Source organism: Anomalospiza imberbis, chromosome 7 (assembly GCF_031753505.1).
Source record: "Anomalospiza imberbis isolate Cuckoo-Finch-1a 21T00152 chromosome 7, ASM3175350v1, whole genome shotgun sequence".
In the NCBI taxonomy this organism is placed as follows: domain Eukaryota; kingdom Metazoa; phylum Chordata; class Aves; order Passeriformes; family Viduidae; genus Anomalospiza; species Anomalospiza imberbis.
Window position 1 is genome coordinate 4,070,001 of NC_089687.1, and position 22,500 is coordinate 4,092,500.

A 22,500-nucleotide genomic window follows, 5' to 3' on the forward strand; every position below is an offset into this window, starting at 1 on the left:
GTTTATCAATTTCAAGAGCTGTTTATTTGCTGGCAAAATAGGGCATGTTATACAACATATATCTTATCATTTTTGCTCATCAAATCCCCATTTGCTGAATGCAAATTTCTCTGGTCTAAGTGCTCTTGCACCTCAATTTAAATGAATAATAGGATAGACTCTATTAAAATCGGTTTAAGGTTGCCATGGGTGACATATCAGTAGGGTTAAAATGAGAAAAAAGGTCACAGAGGCAGTCCTTACAACCTGTTTTTTTTATTATTATTATAATGAAGCATATGTAAGTATCTATGTAGGTTTAAATGACAACATATTGATATTGTAGACAATACTTAGTTTGGAGGTCTTTTTCTATTGTTTTTTTTTAAACTGCACAGTACACACCAAATAAATGTGAAATTATAGTGTCATCAATAACTCCGGGAATGGATTCAGTTGCTCTGAAAATTAGAGAGTAAAGCCTCAGTGCAATAACAGTGTCGACTGACAGATTGTGGATTTGTAGAAATAACAGAGAACTCAGAAAGAGCCTGTACTTTTGCTGTGGCAAATCCTTCATTTCAAGGAACCAGCAAGGTACTGTAATCATATTAACAAAGCAGCCAGAAACTATACCCAAACACCTCATTTAAGAAGAATTTGGAGTCTTCAGCTAACCTGATTTATGGGATTATGCATGCAGTTATTTGATAAGTATTGAAAATACTACCACTTCACACTGAAGCCTTCCTTGATCTATCTTTTTGTGTCTGTGTCATAGTCTTATCCTGTTTAAAGCTTAAAAAATACCACTTCTGACCGTTCTAAAGACTTAGAGAATAAAGTAAAATCACAACTTTCCTGAATTTTTTTTTGATCCTTTAAAAGTCAAATTTATTTTTTTTAGTAGTCTCCTTATTACTCACTTTTTTTAAAATATTATGCATGATTTTTACTTGTCTCTCACAGAGTCAGATTTTTGATAGGAGGAAGGACTATATTTCCTCTTCATTTTTTTTTTAACCTACAATAAGATGAAAAATCTCCTTATTTGCTAAGGTTACAGTGTTGGTTTAATTTTCATAGGAGCAGTGGAATATTTTGAAGTGAGTAACATTTACCAAGTCATTAGTTTTATGCAAACTAGGGAGGAAGATGAAAGAAAAAAAATTATCAATTATTTATAGATTGTTAAAATGTATCGTAGTGCAGTGCTACTGTATAGAAATGACAATTAGCCAAACTTACCTTCTATAATTAATAATGCATATATTATGCTCTTTGGGCAACTAATCACCAGTCCTACAAATTTGTTTGACACCGATGAAGACACCTAGGCGCAGGCACGGGTTAAAACAAGGAAGGCAGAACAATGTTCTCCCATTATGGAATGGCCAGCTGGAACAGGCTCTCAGCTATTTCAGCGCTCCTTAAAGTCGCGCCGCGCTTCCAGTTGACAAAATGGTGGTGGGGTCTACCCAAGCGCTTGACAACCTGATTGGCACATGTGAAATTAAAATCCAAAGGCTCCTAACGGGAAAGGTCTCCCAAACTGGCGGTTTGACTGATACACTGAAAGGCAACCCACCGCATTTATCACCCTCTGCCTCGGCTCGAAACTTCGGGAAGACGGCGACAGCAGTGCTCCTTCTGTCCATGCTACTGGCCAGGCAGGCGCGGATCAGCAGGCCACGCTGCGCAACCTGTTTCCCCGGCGGTACAGATTTGGAAGCGGCAGAGATAGCTCGCGAGGGGCATTCGCACCTATCAAAACAACAGGCAGGGCTGCCACGCTTTCAGCGCGAGGAGCCGCGCGGGCGAGAGGCAGCCCCGGCACGGGTGTGAAGCGATGGGAGCCTTCGCCGCGTCCCACCGGGATGGGGCCGAGGTGTTCCAGTGCTCATGGCCAGGTGGCTCCTTGCTTCCAACCTGTTTTTCTCCTCTGTGCCTTAAGGAGGGACTCTTAGGCATCGTTTTTCCTTTGAAATTGGAGGGTTTCTTTCCCTTTGAAAGGCACTGGGTTTTTTTGTTTTGTTTTGTTTTTTTTTGGTTTTTGTTGTTTTTTTTTTTTTTTTCTTTTTAGCTTTATTTTTCCTCTTTGGAAATTTGATCTCCTGATGCGGCTATTAGTGCCAGGTCTCCCACTGAAATGTCACTCACTGCCATGCCCCTTTTTTTTGTGGGCCCCTAAGAGGAGCCTCATGGCAGTTGTGGTGGGATTCAGCCACTTAGATGCTGGCAGCTCACCACGGCAGGGAGTTACCCTCATGTATCCACGTTATCCTCCAACCGCGCCAAGACATGAGGAGTTTCTGGGATGCTTTGTGCAGAGTCTCAGGTGCTCTATGGCACATTAAATGGCACATTAGATGCATCAGAGTTTAGTAAATAGATTTACCTGATGCAGCTGAGTGTTTATTTATTTGGAGATTGTATCTGCAGGCTTGCAGCCCACTTTGCCCCTTTTTGCTCTCAGAGGTGGGTCATGCTCTTTCCCTGGCATTATCTGTAGGGTGAGGGGCATGAGGAATTTGGATGTTCACAGGCGATGTTGTCCCAGCACACCCTGACAATAATCTTTTGTAATGGAGATATTTAGATCTACAGCTACAGATCTTTGAGTCTATGGGGTACAGCTGCTCCCATGACTGGTGGCTCCTTGGATAGGAACCAGTACCGTGCTGAAAAGCCCAGGTAAATCATCATTTTGTGTTCACTTCGCTCTGTCCCAGTGATTTCACTGCACAATTTTCAAAGGAAGATCCCCTCTGCAAAACTAAATGGTTCCCACCTTGTGTTAAGCCCTGATAAGGATTTGTTAGAAGCTTTGATCACTGTCTACCTGTTAACACACAGAATACTAAAGAGCCCTCCACGTTCACAGGGGGCAGTGCAGAATTATTATTATTTTTTATTTGTGATAAGTATACTATCTGTAATAATTTATGGACATTCTTGAATTTATAAATATCAAGGCTTTGCCAAATATTTTAACTATCCCTCCATGGCAAATTGTCTTTAAATACTGGCAGTTTTTTTCTTTTTAACATTTACTTGTGGACCAGAAACACTTGCAGTCTATTGCCCCTGGCCTTCTGTGAGAATGTTAGTTAGCAATGCTCATAAAAACTCAATTCATCAATGTGAACATAATTTGCTATGAACAGAAAGCTCACAAAAGGGTGAATTTGTCAGATAGACAGGTGGCCTGAGATCTCTCCCTGATACTGAACGATATGAATAATAGATTCTGGTAAATGTATGCCAAGACTTGAGCTGTAAACACAGCTGCCTCCATTCCCTTCCAGAATAACAGCTTCGAGAACGAAAGCACAGGAACCACAGTTCCACCTGAGGACTAAGCCTGTGCATGTACACACACACACAAACACACACACACACTCACACACACACACCCCCCACACAAATGCAATGTACTTGCAGGCTCACAAAGAAAACAACCCCAGAAAAAGGACAGAGGCCTTTCCAGCTCCTTTCGCAGACCCTTGCTCTGAGCGGATTTTAACATGTGTGGAGAGCAGAAGGAGGGAATAATAGAAAACATTTAAAATATATTTTAAAATATCTGCAGTCACAGAAATAAATCTTTCTCTGATCCAAGGGCAAAAAAAAAACCAAAAAAACCAAACTAAATACCAAACCCTCAGCTGGCTTTTGTAGGTAAAGGATCCAGACGTAAGATGGGGAAAAGAGCATCGTAATGTCACAGCTGAATATGTATAAAAAAAAAAATTATAGGGCTTTTTTGCTATGATATTACTTCCAAAAATTAGCTAACTGTAATGATCCTTGCTAGATGTACACAATGTTGGAGATTTTTTGTTGCAGGTTATTGGTATTTATTTCTACAGTGTTCAGTTTTCACTGGGTTTTTTAGGCTTAAATCATGAATTACTGCCCATGGACTGGGAAAGAAAGATATTATATGTGCAAAAGTGACCTTTCAGCTTTTCTAATGAACAGCTTTCTGCTGGATGTTTGCCCATCATAACTTCAGAGCAGGCTGAAGGCTGTTCCAGGCAATCCCAGCGACCGATGGTACAAAAGGGTTGCTGTAATGTTTGGACAGCAGTGGGAAGGACCTAATCCTAGGTCAGGTCTCTCTGGCAGCATCGCATAGGTGGGAGTGAAAGCACTGCAGGACAGTGACTTTATGTTGCTAAAAATCCCCAAACAAGTCTTAAAATGGGCTCTTTTGGGGCCAGCCATGTTCATTTTGAGAGCATCTGAATCAGCTGACTTTAAAGGGCAGAAATGGAATGTATTGCAGGAGAGAATGATTGGCTGAAATAATTGTTTTGGGCTATCAAACTCTTATTTTTGCTGTTCTAGCTGAGGGTCTCTGCTCTAGCCTTTGCATGGGCAGGGTTTAATATCTTTTCCCCTTATAGGTATAAAACAAAGGACTTTTCCCACACTATGCCTTATTTTAGGGATCAGGCAGGCTCTTTATTTGATCCTTCTCTGGCAGTGTTATAGCCCAGGAAATGAACTGGGAATTGTATCATCTGAAGTTCATAGATGTTTGTTAATATTTGTTATTTAGGGAGGATGCTTCTCTGTAATGAGTTGGCGAAGGTGAGAGACATGCAGGCAGAACCAGCACATCCTAAAGCTCCCAAAATGTGACCGCATATGAGATATTAAAGGCAAAATGGAAGTTCTGAACAAATGAAATCACTGTCAGAATAATAAAAGAGAAATGAGCTATGATCTAATCTGTTTTCTAGCAGTGTCACAGAGGAGCTATAATAAAAGCTATTTGCAAAGTTCAGAATCATTTCCCGTGCAAAGCCATTCACACACTCTGCGACTCTGGACAAATGGAGGGGGTCTTGGCTCTGCCAAAAAAAATGGTGTGCAGATAGTTCACTATTAGTTTTAACTTTGTGCACCTAAATTTCTCCGTTGGCTGCAATTTAAGCTCCCTCTTTCTCTGAGATGGCACACGAACTTGTGCACCTGGATTTCTCCCTCTATTTTTGGTGCCTCATCTTCACACCTTTCCAATTACAACCTGCAAGTGTAAAGGACAAACAGAAAAAGGAAAAAAGCTGTATTGCTGGATGCTTATCTAACCTGGTTTTGCACCATGCACGCTTTAAATGAAAGCACAGCAAAAGATGTGCTGTGTCCTCATTGGAAATGCTCACTCTGCTCTTCTCCTAGGAGTGAAATCCCACTTCCCATGCACCTCTATTTCTGTGGCATCCTGTGTGCAAGCAGTGTGAGGAAGAGATAGATAAAAGGGGTGCAAGGAGGGATGAAGTGAGTCTATAAATGCCTATTTCTCCCCTGATCTTCACAATGAAGTGATAAAATATTGATGGTGGTGTATCCAGGGTCTTTCACAGAGCTAATGAAGGCTCTGCTCTGTATGCTCCTCCCTTTAAAGCAAATAAAAGAATTAGTGACAGTTTCCCCATGTTACTTGTTTGCATTTTAAAGGGGCATAGGTTGGAGAAATGGAAATGGGACTGAACCAAATGGAAGAGAACATGGAGCAGAGCTGAGCTGAACTTGGTCTAGGCTGTGGAAGAAAGTATGAACAGGTGGAAAAGGAAAACATCCTCCACTGATTTCTGCAGAACTGGAATAACAGCAACCAATCTCTATGTAGAAGTTTCTCTTTTCAATTCATTGCATTTTATTACAGGTAGATTAAGGCATGGCAGAGGGAGGAAAAGAAAGAGAAATCACAATTTCTCTAATATGACAGCCACCATTTCAAACAAAAGGAAGTGGAGGTTTAAGAGCAGCATGGACTTATTTTGTATCTACAAAAAGTCCCTGTTTTGACCCAGAGATCTGCTCACACAGAAAGAAAAGAATTAATAACACCAGTGGGAAGGGCAGCAATAACAGCAAACTGTGGGACCTCTCTGGATTCCTGGCAGTGTGGCTGGGAGGTTTCTGAAAGTTTTGGAGTGTGTGCTTGTAAATTCTCTCTAGTCCAGGATGGTGTCTGCTGAAAATGAGGTTTGGTATGGCCATTCAACATGAAGACCTGGTGATGAACATTAATAAATCATCTCCTGGACTTCATGGGCTGGGCACTGTCCTCTCCCAGAGGAATCCTTTCAGAAGAAACCTGCTTTTGTTGTTTAGCAAAAGCAAAAATCCACCAAGGATTTATGTACACAGCCCTCAAGTCTCAAAATGCAAAAGAGAGCAAATCTCTTATTTCCACCCAAATATCTTGGTTGTCTTTGCTTGGTTTGTCTCTCTCTGATCCTCCCAATTCCCTTTGTACCCATCTGCCTTATCTGCCTTTGTCCTTTGCTTGTCTTTATATTTCCCTTACATATAAATTATGCTCCAAAGTGAAAAAAAAGAAAAAAAAAGAAAAAAACAAAAACAAAAACAAAAAAAAGAAACCAAAAGAAAAGGTAGTCCACAGAGTGAAGGACTTAATAAGTAACAACTAATATATTACCTGGCATATATGTAAGGCAAATAGTCTTAATTTTTTCATGTTTTACTGGACATGGGAATTACTATACATAGTGATAAAATTATTCTGCTGGCTGCAAAAGCAACCACCAAGCAGTCAGTGTGAGTAACCAGCAAAAGCCACAGAAGTCAAATAAACATATGATGCATTGCTTCTATGTGGGAAAGCCTAATGTGTGGAGAAGACAAATTTTGAGGTCTCTGTCTGGTGGAAGGCAGCATTGCTGTATCAGTGGAGATGACTGAGTTACTGAAAAGTGGACCTGACCCAGGAATTAAACTTCACAGGGTAATTCTGGTAATTTCTGGTGTGCTGAAAGTGAAAAATATGTGAGCATTTTAAAAATAGGACTTGTAATCCAACCCTGCTACCCACCCTATTATAATGGTGGTATTATTTGGCTATGCACCAAAAAATCATATTATAATATACTATATATTCCATAGTACACACTGAATTACATAGATAATTTTATATCTATTTATCTATATAGATATATATATATAATCAAAATACAGGAACCTTCCATGGCATTTTTCCAAGGGTTCAAGTTTCTAGAAGACTTCTGATAGAGCTCAAGATCAGACTGTTGGAAAATACATGAAACTATATATTCAATTAAACAGGCTTAATCTGCAAGAAGAAAGTCGATTGGTGTAGTTTAGCTTTGACATTATTGAAACAGAAATTGAGATTACAGAAGTCACAATAGAGGTACATGGCTCTATAAGTCAAACATGACCTTAAAGCCACAGGTAGACCCCTACACCAAGAGGAGCCTTTTGGCAACTTAAAGTTGTCACACTGATTCTTCTGAATTTATCACTTGGAGTCAGCTCAGTGGACCTCAGCTCTTTGTCCATAAATCCACAAGATGGTCGTTCCACAATACCCACGAACATGCATTAGAGTGTTAGTAAAAAACATTAAAAAAAAAAAAAAGTGAATATACACCCATATTTTTAATTGGGAATAGGAAATCTTAGGAAATTCGAAATTGCACAGTGCACTGGGCATCTATGGCAAAATAACCTGCACAAATTCAAAATCTGGTATAGTGAATGAATTAAAGAGTGAAAAAAGGCCAACTTCCCTGCCACGGATACGTAACCAACCTGCTGGAAAACGCACTTTGATTGCATCTGGAGCAGAGGCAGGCTGGGGCACCAGGGGAGCGCGGGGCAGGCGCTCGCCCTGGACAGGCTGCACCTCCTCCTGACACGCGATGGAGGGATCAGTGCAGCCTCTGAACCCCTGGACAAAGCTTTCCTGCACTGTCCCTGCAGCACAAAGCCTTCAAAGGGACACCTCCTTTTCCTCCTGACACAGGAAAACACAGGCACCCAGCTTGGGTGAGGGAGTCTGCAGTAACAGAACAGAAAAGAGCTGCCTCTCCCAGCTCACAGTCCCTAAAATTACTCCCACGATATTTGGAGGTTTGAGATGACCTTACCCTTGCCTGAATGTTTTTTTATGCTTTTTTTTTTTTAATGGAAAATTTATAGGTGTCATGTATACACATTCACAAGCACATACATATATTATAATAGCTGACAAGACTGAAGGAGTACAAAAGGAAACTTTTTTCTCTAGTAAATATGCAATTTAATTCCTCACACACATAAAAAAAAAAAAAAATACCACTCCTCCCTCCCCCACCAATAACCAGCGGTTTGGCATTTTGGAAGAAAACTTCTCAAGTACCCCAAGCTGCTTTCTATGTTTAGTGGAGAAGCCTGAGTGCACCACTAAGTCTCTAACTCCACTTGAACTCTTGCACTAAACATAGAGATGGCCCTTTCTTCGCTAAAACATTCTGGGCTACAAGCTGGATGTGTCAGCATTATAGCAGATGGGGAAAATGTATACAAGTGTATTAATTTTGTGGCCCAGATTTATGCAGAACACATATTTCCACAGATTTTGTATAGGATTTTAAATCTTGCTTTAACCCTTACTAGATAAATGTGAAGCTTGGAAAGATCAAATATGTTTGTGGAGTGGGGGTATGGGACAGAGAGGGCTGCTGCTGTCACTGCTTGCTTTGGTACCTGATTTACAAAAATAAGCTGTGTCCCTCCGTTTACTTGCTCTGAAATATTTATATTAATTCTAGCAGTCTCACAATGACTTTGCAAAGTTTAATTAGCTCATAATTAATTAGCTTCTTAAAGCTTCCTGGTTGAAAACACAACTGGATGAGTCAAGCTAAAAAAGAAAGACTTTTTTGACTTCAAATTTTTTTGTTCTTTTCCAGGTAGATCTACTGATGTGCCTGCATGCTCACAAATATTCAGGTGAGCCTTCTTATTCCCTAGAAATCTCCCAAAAACAAAAGGGCTGTGCATGGCAGGGTGGAGAAATATTTCTGAGAACATTCATACCAGATGTGTGCTCACAACCCGTCCTGAAAAAACTCTTTTCATTGTCTGCACAATGATTTGTCAACGAGTTATAACTGCTCATGAATTATTTGCTAAAGGAAAAAATAAATTCCCTGATGGCTTTACAAGGATGTTCTATACACACTTTTCCAAGTGCTTTAATCGTACTTTAGAAGTGGATGCAGCCATGTTGGTGCTAAGTTTGGAGGCATATCTTTGTCTAGGATGGGGTGAATCAATTAATTTTTACTATGGTTTATGGAGAAACACTAATGAGGGCAACAATTTTTTTTTTTCCTGAGGTTTACTGGGTAAAGAGATTTATAAATATGACTGTAATGCTATTATAAAGTAAATACTTGTAACACTGAGCGTTGTACATAAATACTATGTACTACAAAGCTTCCTGAAGTGCTCTACAACTTCAGGCATCCTCTGTGTAAAAACAGAGGCAACTTTCAGATTAGCACCTGGTTCATCTTTATTTCTTCTACTGGGAGTTGTTCCTGCTCATAGCAGAGGGGTAGGAACAAGATCTTTTATGTTCTTTCCAAATCAAACCATCCAGCGATTCTATGGTTCTATGACTTCTAAATTTTACCCAGAAAAATTTCATTTTCAGTCCTGTTGTGCACAGGTAACACTTAAGTGCACAAATCTTTTTTTCTGTTTATTTTGTGTCAAAATTTTTCTTCATGTCATTATATACACCCCCACTCCATGTACCTTTTTGTTCAAACTAACACAGCCAGAGAAGGATAAAGACTGTAAATTATCTTTTACATTTAACTCCTCCCCAAGAACATTGTGGGACTTAATGACTGATACACAGGGGAAGTGACAGACAGGAAAACCCTGTCAACTCTCTGGTCCAGAAGATAAGCTAAAACATTTTCAAAGAATTCGTTGTGCCTGGCATCACAAAAGTGGCTCAGTTCATTAGGTGAATAATTTCCAGTGAATTTTTAAAGCAAATTCCATGTAAGTAATGCACAAAAGGAGACCAGGCTAAGCCATACATTAAAATATTTCTACAGTAAATTTGACAGGCTTAAGCAAAAAATTATTTGTATTGACTAAAAAGCTGCATTTCTGTAGTACCTTATTCAATAACTCAGGAGAACATAGAGTGTGCTATCTGCAGGATAGCTTTTTTTTCCCCTCCAGATGTCTCCTTTTCCTTCCAGAAGTTGCAGAGCATTGGACAAGCAGTAACAGATGATGAACACATGCATAACTACAAATGGGCAAGCTGATTGTTTTCAGAATTGGTATAAACATTTGCTCTTGGATTGAGATTTAGCCCATAGCAAATCTTTACATTCTCGTTATAAACCTCTGACAAAAAGAGCTCCTAATGAAAATGCTGACAGTGTGAAAACGTGGTTATGGTCAGGAAAACAAATGGATAAAAAGTGGCATTTTGTAGTTCCATATGTATACTTCATCAGGAAAGTCTTTGCTAAGTTTACACTTCAAAGCTAAAGCTTGACGATAACTGCTTCTCCTACCCTTTCTATTTAAGGCCCCCAAACCTACTTCTATTACTGCTATCTCCTGCACTAAAATTGGAAAAATAAAACCATCAGGGGCTGGGATATGAACTTTCCTGAGAGCTCAGTGAGAGAGCCAGCAGCTGGATTTTTAGCATCTCTTTTATTTTTGATTGTATAGATAATAGTAGAGCCTAATCAGGACGTGGACTCACTGCGGTAGGGTGTTACAGACCGAAAAAAAGGGGAGAAAAGCAGATTTTTCTCTTCTTTGGAGAAGAGAGCTGCGCTGTGTGTCAGCATGGGGGTATGGAAACTTGGTCTGCTTGGCTAAAACAGCCCCAAACACCCCATGCCCACACTTCCCTGGCTGTCCTATGGCCACAGGGCAGCACAAGAGGAGAAGGGAGATGCTCATAAAATCTATTTTATCCTTGTTCATCACAGCACAAGCAAAGGGCAGATTAGCAGGTGATAATAGCATAAAAATATGCCTTTAAAAGCCCAGAGAATTTGAATGTTTTTTGTGACAAGCCACTGAAGAAGGTGCTGTCTGACAGAGCACTTAAGTCTTTCCTCAACACCACCAGGGCTTCCTAGGCTTGCTAGTAACAATGGAATAAGAGAAAAAGGTAAGACAACATAAGATAGAAAAAGCAAAAAAAAAATTAGAACTCTGACCCAAGCTTTTAAGAGCCAGTAATGTCAAAAAGCTTGGGGCTGATAATCAGGAGGAAATTGGGCACGGTGGTGGAACAACAGGGTGTCTCCTCTTGAGCCAGCAAGAGTTCTAGTAGGTTAGAAAAATTATATTGCCAAGAGACAGAGGAAATGTTCAGCACAAGGAAGGGGTAATTGGAAGGGATGCCTTTCATGGAATCCTAGAATGGTTTGGGTTGGAAGAGCCCTTAGAGATCATCTGACTCCAACCCCCTGCCATGGGCAGGGGCAAAAAATAATTTTGCATAAAGCAAATTGAATTGTCGCCGAATTTCAGGAAGAACTCAATCCTGACAGCAGGATTGCCTGTGGAACTGGAAAATCCCCACACTGCCACAGACAGTGAACAAATGCTCTGCTCAGAGAGACTTCACTGGCTGTGGGATAATGAACGTGGAATTATATCATCGCAACAATATACACCCGCTGAATTTGACTCCACTTGAAGAGATGAGAGCTCTTAAGTTGCTACGTTGAAAACAATTTAATTGAACCTTGCTAATTAGAATATAACAAGTAGTTAAAAATTATGCAATGTTTTAAAAATGTTTTAATTAATTTGAAATTCTGATGGCAAATTAGTAAATGTACGTCAGTGTCTTCCCCTGCTCGACTCAATACATCACAGGGAAAAAAAAAAGATATATTTTTTCAATAGGGACACTGAGAAAACATACACAAGTAGAAAATAATAATGTAGAGTAAGGAATAATTAATTAATTCAAGCTTCAAGATAAGATCACTGTGTCCTGCTGACCCTACATGTTAATCAGTTGATTGATTAATTGCTACAATCATAATAATTATAGGGTATAAATCTGAGTACATTTAATGATAGTTTACACTTAGAATAAAAATGTCTTTTATGTCTGCTTATCTTCATCATTTCTTGACGCCTAGTCATATTTTTTGTTTGCCATAAATAAACCTGAAGCATTTTTAGATGTTATCTTTGTGATGAGGTAGGTTTAGACTTCATTCATCTGATCAGCAATATTTTTTTGTGTGGCCTCCACCTCCTGTCTAATGAAAAATATGTTCCTGGATGAGAAACGATTGATTATGTGCAGTAACCAACACGACTTCATCAAAAGCTCATCCTTAATTGAAAGACAAGGGGACATACCAATGAGGCCATTGTATAATTACAGGCTGTCTTTAACCAGAAGAGTTTTACACATTGAGAGATTCTGCTACAGAAACTCAGTCGGAGATGAAACACGGAAGCAGATCAACAGGAGAGAAAAATATTTTTGAAACAGAACGCAAAGAAAATCAAGAATTCTGTTGATTTCTGATTAATGGAAAATAGAGACTATCTTGACATTTACATCATCCTTGAAGTTGTGCTTTCTCACTAAATTTAATCATGCTTTATGGCTGCACTAAAGGAACAATGGAGGTCCTTGTACCTCAATTGACAATGCTGAAATCCATTTTTTTTACCAAAAAGTACATGTGAAAAGCAAAAAAGAGCGACTCAGTTAAATCTGAATGCACTCTTAGGGTGTAGATCTGAAGTTACTACGGCCTCACTCAGTCATTAATGAGGCGTTTCAGTAGGAGTGGCAAGTAGAAATTGTAGTTGTTTGTACTCTGCACGTTTCATGGATAAAACCTCCTGTTTCTGTTATTGCCGTCCTGATTAACAAGTTCTGCCATTGAAAAATGTCAGGATACCTTAAATAACTGTGAGTTTAAAACCTTTTTAAAAGAAAAGTATTCTGTTAAAATACAGACCTTGACAGAAGATTTCATGACCATTTTCAACTGAACAGTTTTAGAAATTTGGGATTCTTCACTTGTAGAGCTGGTACCCATACACTGCTCTGCAACTCTCATTTTGCAGAGATATTTGTTAAATAAATAATGCTAGGTTAGGAATGATAGTATAAATATTTTAAGGAGCCAGTAGAGCATTAGAAAAAAAAAAAAACAAACAAAACAACAAAGCAGGCAAATTCCAAGTGAATGAACTTTTACTGTCTTCAAAGTATTACCTGACCTTCTACTTTTGCAGCTTGCTTGTCTCAAAGTTACAGCAAAGGAGGAGATAACAGTGAAAGTGTACTATAAAAATAAATTACTGTCATGCATATTAAGCAACAGGGATATAATAAACATGACTGCTTACATGATTCTGATTTATTGATACTGATTTGCTGTAAATTATCGCAAAAAATACTTGTTTTAGTTGTTCAGGAACATGTGCAAAATAAAGCTTAGTGGACACTTCCCAAAGACCTTGACATCTGTCACTAGATTCATACTGGGGAATCTTGATGCCTCTTTGTCTGGTAGGGATGCAGCAGTATATTTACTTTTTCTTTCCACGGATTTATTTAGTTCTAATTTTTGGCTGCCTGGCTTCCTTAAACTCTCTATTTTAACCGTGCACAGTTTTTTAAAACTACTATCATGGAGGTTCAGCTCTGACACTGTGGAACAAATCCAGCTGCAAAATCTCCTAAAGGCTGTTCATGCTTGCTCTGTTAAATAGTGCTCACTTTTGAGTCAAGAGGTTTCATTACTATATTTATGAACCTCTTGGCACCAGGAGTTGGGATTTCCCAGTGCTGAGCACGAATGCATTTTGCATCGCTCTCTAGCACTGGGAACTCTGTATCACAGGTGCTGAGGGGTTAAAGACATTAAAAAATTGTGCAGATCCTTATTTCCAGATAGAAATCATTAATGCATGTGAGTGTTTGGATGGTCTGAGCAAATTTCAGAGAGCACAGGTAGAAAGCAGGCTGCCACTGCCACCTACTACCAGGAACTGCAGGTTTTAAGGGATCTCAACATTAACATGGTTATATTCTGCATCAGATATTTGTTATCCAAATTGATGGAAAGTATCCTATCTGAAAACAGGATTATTCTTCTTTAAATTTAAAGCCTGCTTTGTGCTTATGTGGCTTATATCACTTCATGACATGGTGTGTTATGTCAAACCTAAGATTATTTTTGGAGATTTCTGAGACAGAATCTACTTCATTTTGCCTGTCATCAGCCTAAAGAATGTGCCAAAAGACCCCTTTTTATTTTTTTGAGGCAACGATTCACAAATACCATCTGAACTAAAGGACAACTACTGCTTCAAAGAAAAACCACAGATCCTGGATCAAATTTTAACATCTCCTAAAGTGGTTACTCTCATCACGGTTTATTATTTCTCTGTGGAGGATTTCTCTCTCTACAGTGGACTAATTTTTTTATTAAAAAAAAATGATGTACTTAAGCTTGCAGCAGGAACGTGGCCTCATCAGGTGCCATGATCTTTGGTAGAAAGAAAACCAAGCACCAGCCTCAGCTGCAGGGAGTGTAGGTTAGTTCTGGCTGCATGTGAGCATCCAGATGCAAACAGAACACAAGCCAGGGAAAGGCTTTTCTAGAAGTGGCACTTGATAGCCCAGAGCTGGAGCTGCAGAAGCGTGTATAAACCTGCCTGCTGGGCAAGCCTTCCTGCTTTTCCCAGTTTGGTCTTGTTTGAAAAGGAAATTCAAAAGAGAAAATGGAAAACGAAAAAAAAGTTCTAAGTGTGAAGGCTAAGCTTATGCACGTTCCCCTAACTCAGTTGCTTGAAATATTTAGAATGCATAGAAATACTCCATAAAGTTAGTACCTACTCTGAGTAGGTACCACAGCTGTAGTAGTTTAGGTCTTCAAACAGTGTACCAGGTCCTCAAACATCTATGTGATGGGGACCAGGGAACCTCAGTTGGTACTTTTTTTCACCTAGACATTATCATGCTAATCTTTGCTGCTTCAGAGCCAATGTGCTGCCACACAGGAGTGTGGTGCTACTCTTATTTGGAAAGGTGGAAACTTCTGGATTGTAGGAAGGTGTAAGCAGGGAGGAAGACAGCACAGCAGAGTGGGTGATGGCTTTCAGCATCCCCTTCTCTTGTTCTTGGAGGGTCTCCTTCTCCCTCCCTTCCTGGTCTTCTATTCCCACTTTCCCCGCCTCACTTCTTCCATTTTTGCACCTCTGAAATTGTGTAACTGGGGCATTATAGGCTGCTTCTCCTCCTGTTATTACTTTCCCCAAGTGGAAGCTTCACTCACAAGCCTGATGAAACATTTTTCCCCTCAAACCCAGAGTGACAATTCTCACTTTGTCAAGAGCTCCAGATAACCCTCAGGAGAAGTTCCTCTCCCCCTACCTCCCCCAAACACTTCGGGTCACAGGGATCTTGTCACAGTCACTAAAGAGCTCCTCCTCTCTCTTCTTCCCAACCCTTTCCTGCCCAATGCTGTTGCTCGGATTTCTCAGTTTCTCTTTCACCACTTTCTCCTGCTTGATTTTCTCCATGGGTTTCCCTTACGTTATCCCAGATACAGACTCTCAAATTGGCTTTATTCTTCCTTCTGCCCTTTCTTTCATAGAATCACAGGATCATTTAGGTAGAGAAGACCATAAAGATCAAGTCCAATCATTTCCCCAGCACTGCCAATCCAGCACCAACCCATGTCCCCAAGTGCCACATCTACACCACTTTTAAATCCCTCCACCCCTGCCATGGGCAGCTGTGCCAGATTTTTGTCTCTACAAAAAGAGTCTTTTAACCACAGATTAAATTTAAGTTAGGCTAATAGACTATTTTCCATGCCCCAAAATTAAGTGGAAGTGGACCAAAATGAAACCCCAGCCTTTGTCCATTTGCAAGTGTTTGATTCCATCCTTTGAGAAGCAGCAATTGGTGTAAAGCTAACAGAAAGTCTCTGGAGCCTCTGTGATTAATCTGGTCATTAGTCACAAATGCAAACTACTGCTTTGCAAGTTGAAGTGAGGCAGATGACATTTCCACCAAGCATCCAGTGACTACTCCAACTTCCCGTTAATGTTACTGCTCTGAGGACTTGCATTCCATGGCAGGTAAGAACCCAGAAAAAAATATTTTAGCCATGTTAACGCTCATGCAGTCAAGGACAAGTCAGGGTTTAGACAAAAAACTCTCTTGTAAGTGCTGCTTGCAAGCCCTGGCTTCAAAGCACAGTGCTGAACCTACCACATATGTCAAAGTTCTTCAAAAGGGTCTCTCTATGTAGATTACTGCAGATTTGTATCCAATAATTTATTGTGGGAGCATTAAACCATTCATATCACAAACACCTGTGCAAGCCAGTTGGCCTAGTCAATTCTTGTTTAACATTTAATTATGAATATAATTAGCATGAGTTAAGAGACAGGCCAGGCATCCGCAATAAAATTTCTGCTATGCTAAAAAAATTATAACTGTAATAACAAAAAAGACTAAGTTGGTGGAGAATATGTCCCTCCTACGCAAACTTTTGCATGATAGAAAAATCCAAGTACAAATTCTTTTAAAACTTCCTCATTTCCTTTGATGATAGTTGGAAAGCCTCCACCATATTTATAACAGCAAATTAAACTGTTTTTCTGTCCCTGTAATATTAGGACAATTTTCATCACTGGTGTAGCCCTTTGAGTGAGGTTCTACAGGGTGTCCTCTTTTTCTCAAAAGGTAAATTTTATTCATTAAATATAATTTAAATATTTCATTTGATGGGATCACCAGAATACTCTGTTAGCTAAGTTTACAAAGGGGAAAATCCTGTTAAAATGTTGCTTCAGTGCATATTTAAGAGTTTTATGAAGTGTTCTCTTTTAGCAGAATTGACTGCTATCCAAAGAAAAGAATTAGTAAATATCACAACTTGTCTTGTTTCAAACCCAGAGGCTCATTTTTAGAAAAATAAAACCCCAAATCAATCTAGAATCAGGCTGCCTATGGATAGGCGTTACCTGAGCATCCTTCACAGGGAAAAGCCCTGCAGAAGAGGTAAATTTTCATATGTAGATTCTATTTTCATTTCCCTCCAACATCTTAATTAAAACTTTCCAATAAGACAAAAAGGAAGAAATGTCTTACTTATTAATTTCTTTCCTTTCTTTTTAACATTTCTTAATTTCTTAAATTGGGCTACTTTACACCCCAAAAGAAAAAAATCTGTTCAAAGCATGACCTCCAATTTTTTTTTTTTTTTTCCTAAATGAGTTGCTTCCAGACCTGAAAAGAGCTATTTAAAAATGCTGTTGAGCAGAAACAGTTTGCAACTGTGAAGAAAAGGTCATTGAGAAAGAGCTGGGAGGTTACCAGGACATATTGTTCCTTGACACCTCCTGGGAACAAAAGCCTGGAGTGAACCTCTTTGGTTACCAGTTTGCTGCTACTGCAAATACAACAGTCTCCATTTAGATCTACAGTGGAGATATTCTTTATTATTGGCTTGAATTTAAGTGGATACTATGTTAGAATATGATATCTATAATGCTGGGAACATTACAGCTTAAATATATTTAAATATTTTTTACTTCTATTCTCCTTTACTTATTTGTTTCACTCAGAATAGTCATATACACTTTTAATCTGTATTTTGTTAACACCCATAGATTAGAAACCTTGTCTTGTAGTCTGTCTCTGGCACCATCTTAACATCTCTTCTAAAATGTGAGGGCTTTTTCTTTCTCTGCCAATGAATTAATCAGTTAATGATTCTTGAATCATGTATTCACACAACTTTCCAGAAAAGGACAGTTCAAAATGGATTTAATACTATTCAAACCCCACTGAAAATATCCAGTACTACACTCTGAATGAGCTGCTATTACTTTTTAGTGTTACTACATTTGGGAGAATGTGTATGCCACACACCTATTCATACATTTGCATGGTTGGGTATCCCTGAGATTATGCTACTCATAAAATCATTCCTTTGTTTTTCAAGAAATTTTTTAAAAATGTGCACCTTAACTTGTGATTACTTCTTGTTTCTACACAGATTTTTTTTTCTTTCTGCTCACATTAGTTTATGGATCTCTACTGTCTTCTGATATTTAAATTTGGCCAAGAAAGTGTATTAATTATAATGTATCATGTGAAATATATTGTGGTGACCTTGGATTTGTTTATAAATCACCATGTTCACATGAAATTGAGGCTTTCTGATGCCATGCCAAACCCCAAAACTTCCTTGGACAAGTAAATGGAGGATAGAGAAACGATTTCAATAGGAGGCTCGCCAACTGTGAATCTGAAGGCAGTTTGATTAGGACTCGAAGCCCACAGATTGAGATTATGACAGAAATTTGCATAATGCCAGAGACTGATAAGATTTGGTTTCTCAGGAACCTATTACGTGATGATGTTAAGAGACTGTCATGGATTTCTTACAGTGCAATATGCTGACTTGTCTTTCCAAGACGAGTTGGCCTTGAGCCTTGTTCTTTGTAAGCCTCGAGTGAGGTTTCTTTAGATGTCTTTTGAAAATCTCTTTAGACATCTTTTGTAACTTTCCACCAAGATGATACAAGGATGTTATGACTGTCAGAATAAATGAATGTATTTACTTCCTTTCTGTTTCCCAGCTACTATTTTCATAACACTGCATAGTAGTTCAGAGCAGGTCCTTCCTACATTATATTTTCAACCAATGCAGCTCAGTTCTTTGGTCGTGATTATGTATTGATGACTTTTTTATTGCCTCCAGACACAGTTGGGTTTTTTTTGCTTTGTTTTGTATTTTTTTTTTTTAATTTTTCCCTGATTTTGGTGCAGACAGCTTCTGTACAAACTCCTCAAAAGTTACATTATTCAGTGCAAAAATTTGCTCTGGTCTGCTGAAGACCGAAGCATGATCATTGCCCAAATAGATGTGAGTTTCTGCAGCATGTTGTCTCGAGCCACACAGGCAGTGGGTTCTTGGGGGCTCTCAGTGAAACAGAACAAGAGTCAAAACTCAGAAAAAAACTTTCTTCTGATGCCAGAAATGCTGGAGATAAAGACAACTGACCAGCATGTAGACGGGACTGACAACTACTGACAGCACCATTAGCTTTTGAGAGTTAAAACAAGTCTATGATTCCCATGGAAGAAGGATTCATTGCTTTGCTATGTTGCCATCATAGATTTTGTCAGATCAGACCAGTAAAGACCAGTGTCACAGACCAGCAAAACTGTAAAAAATTTTTTTATCTAGCAATTTTTGCTAACCAAAAAAGTTACAAAACTCTATCGTGTCTAAGATGCTAAATAACCATCTTCAGTTTCCGTATAGTAGGGTAACACATAACATTGTAGGATTGATAGGAATGACATTGAGAATTCTGCTTAGCATGCACCAGGAGACCTTAATTGATATATCGAAAGGATATGTGTGAAATCATTTGAAAAAAGTGTTAATGGTCTATCAGAGCAATCACAGAAAAAAAAAAAAATCCAGATCTTGAAAAAACAAAAATTAAATGAGTATCTAATGTGGACCTTAGGTGGTCTAGGCACTTAAATTCTGAAAAACTTTATTCAGCTGCCATCTACCCCTGAAGGTGCATAGGCTAATTAGGTACTACAACTGTGACCTTTGAGGATCTTTAGGTGCCCATGGCTCTGCTTTTCCCCATGCAAAGAAATGCTTCCTTTCCTTTCAGGACTGAAAATCCTGAGCTCCAGAAACGGGGGATTGCTTTGTCTAAGTGTCTGGGGGGCTTGATGCTTGGGGTGATTGACAGGACTGAAGTCACATATGCTGACTGGATCTCGTGCCCTACAAACCATAGAATCCTAGAGTGATTTGGGTTGGAAGGGACCTTAAAGTTCACCTTGTTCCACCCCCTGCCATGGGCAGGGACACCTTCCACTAGACAAGGTTACTCCAAGCCCTGTCCAACCTGGCCTTGGACATCTCTAGGGATGGGACACCCAGAATTTTTCTGGCAACCTGTGCCAGGGCCTCACCCTCACAGGGAAGAATTTCTGCCTAATATCTAAGACAAACCTACTCTCAGTTTGGATCCATTCCCTACTGCCCTGTAAAAGGCTCTTGTAAAAAGTCTCTCCCTGTCCGTCTTGTAATCTCCTTTCAGGAATATGTCCTTTCTCCAGAGATCTGGTGGTGGGTGTGGACTCCACCTTTTCTGTTCCCCACACTGAGACCTGAGACATATCAGGCTAGGGATTCCACTTGAAAACCTGCAAGTCAGACTTTCAACACTACATTTTTTTAATTAATCTCATTCCTCTGTTCATCTGTCTCAAGTGGGAAACCCACTGCAGTAACTGATACATTCATTCAGAAAACTGTCTGCAGGAGAATCGTAATTCTGGCAGAAGAATTTCTATTTAGAGTATATATATATATATATAAATACACTAACATCTGCCTCTGTGTGTGCATTTTAAACAATAAATCTCCTATTTATCTACAGTGCTTATGTGGCACCTATTAAATTCATATTAGAGATAAGGAACTGAAATGAAGGCATAATCACTAGACCTCATTGAAAAAAATCTTTCCAATGTAGTAATCTTTCCAACCTGTTGCAGAGAAAATCAAAGACCTGAACCCAAGCCTCCCAAACCAGAGACAGATGTTGCAGCTTTGGGAACTGGGTGGAATTTTCCTTTGTGGAATATCAGTGAGGTTTTTTCTAAGTGCAGTTGGACAGATGCACTGTCTGTACAGATGCACAGTCTATACAGCTTGCTCCAGCTGAAAAGATCTGGAAGGACTAGTGGGTATTTAAATATTTCCTGTGCTGTGTATATCAGCCCTCACTGCACTGCAATAGCAATTTCTTTTTCTCCATGCCTTTGCCTGAGACATTTCAAGAGAACTAGTTACATCAAAATAAAGATTTAGAATCAGCTACCACATTTACCTGTTAATATTTCTAAACAAATTTTAGGGATAGATTTCAGTGGCTGAAGTGCTGGCAAAAGTTTCTATGGCTATGAAGGATGAATTCTGTAAATAAGGTGATCGAGTGTTTCAGTTGTTGGCACTTCTACCACCTTACTCACATGAAGCACAATTTTACTTGCAGACAATCTCTTGAACTACATCTGTTGATCTTCCAGAAGATCAATAGAACTATTTGTGGTACTGAGTAATTTAAGTGTGGCTTAACCTGACTTCATAGCAGCATTTGGGCACACTTTAGAAGTGGATATTTCATCCAAAATAATACAAAATGACTTGCCAGTAATACCAGACAAAGTCACTGGATAAAAAAAAACCAAAAACACCCTACTTTTCAAATCCTAGGAAACAAAATTAGTATTGGGCCAGAGGTCTTGTGGGCTTCCATTTACCATTTGTAAGTTCCCTGATATAAGCTGTATGGACAGTTTTTATCCAACCTCAGCCTGGCATGCAGAATTCTGAGATTCTGTAACACCTTGAATTATCTTCTAATATTCTGGTCATATGTAAATTGTTCTAACAGTAGGGCCATATCTAAAGTTAGTTATAGGGGAAATTGAAGGGGGAGAGCAAGTGCTTTGCATAATACAGAGTACTGCAAAGTTTTGTTCCCATGCACATAATTAAAATGGCAGCGGCCTCCAGGAAACTGGACACTAAGCTTGCTATGGAATTTTCTCCACATAGTCTTTACAGTATTACCAGAATAAGGAGTCCACCACACCTCTTGGATTCTAATTCCTCCTGAAACCTCCAGCTAAAGGACTAAGTCCCCATAAATGTTTTTGGGAACTTGTCACTGCCTACTACATGTAGGTTTTTAGATCCCTTAAGCTTACATAACTCGTGCAAGGCCCTGACTAAAGAGTCTTCAGTGCTGGGATATAATCAGCATGGCAATCTGGGAATCAGGTTGTTTTCTTTCTGGCATTATTCTAACTGTACTGCACACCTATCACTGCACTTCTAATTTTTTGAGGAATTTTCTCTTTTTCATGACAAACTGGAGAAGAGAAGAGATTTTCTAGCAGCTCAATACTGACCAGGCAAATTAATTAGCACAAGTAGCTAAAGAATCATCTGCAATGGAAATGATACTGAAGAAAAGAGATATTTTACTTTGCCTCAAGACTATTAACATACAGACGAGCTCCAAAAACACTGAAAACACCTAATTGTTGTTTATAGATGTTTTTTTAAGTAGAGTTGGTAAGAATACGGATTTGTAGATCCTATGGCAATAAAGGCCAAATAAAGAGAAGATTGATTGGAAATTGTAGCTTACTTTAGACAGTTGGATTAGGTAGAAATCACCCTGATGTGCAGTAAAGCAAGCAACAAGAATTAGGGGTTTGAAATAGTGCAAAGCATGTCCTAGAATGCTAGCATTTTCTTCCTTGGAATAAACTCTTAAAATCCCTCTATAAATGACTGTTCATTAGCCTATCAATGTGTATAATGGCTCTCAAAATCATAATAAGAATTAATAATAGTTCAAATAGCAGAAAGGGACATTAATTTCTCACTCATGAATATTAATGCTTTAGTAGAGAGTGTTGTCCCGACATGCTTTCAAACTTAATTCACAAGCCTCCAACCGACTACCTGGTACATTCACCATCAAAAACATCCCCATTGGGCCACCAAAAGATGTCAAATCACCCTGACTTGGACACTAGCAGAGAGGACGAGAGCAGAAGACAACAGGAGTGAGATCATGGTG

At 39.1% G+C, this 22,500-nt stretch overlaps 1 protein-coding gene and 1 long non-coding RNA gene across 2 annotated transcripts in view; one reads left to right on the forward strand and one right to left on the reverse strand.

Moving 5' to 3' along the window:
- ARHGAP15 (Rho GTPase activating protein 15) overlaps positions 1-22,500 on the reverse strand; it is a 322,109-nt gene that overhangs the window by 33,934 nt on the left and 265,675 nt on the right. The window lies entirely within an intron of this gene.
- Positions 2,037-22,500, forward strand: part of LOC137476808 (uncharacterized) — a 22,283-nt gene continuing 1,819 nt past the window's right edge. Inside the window, exons 1-2 of the long non-coding RNA XR_011000624.1 lie at positions 2,037-2,673; positions 8,712-8,751. This is a non-coding gene — a long non-coding RNA (uncharacterized lncRNA). The remainder of the gene's footprint in view (positions 2,674-8,711; positions 8,752-22,500) is intronic.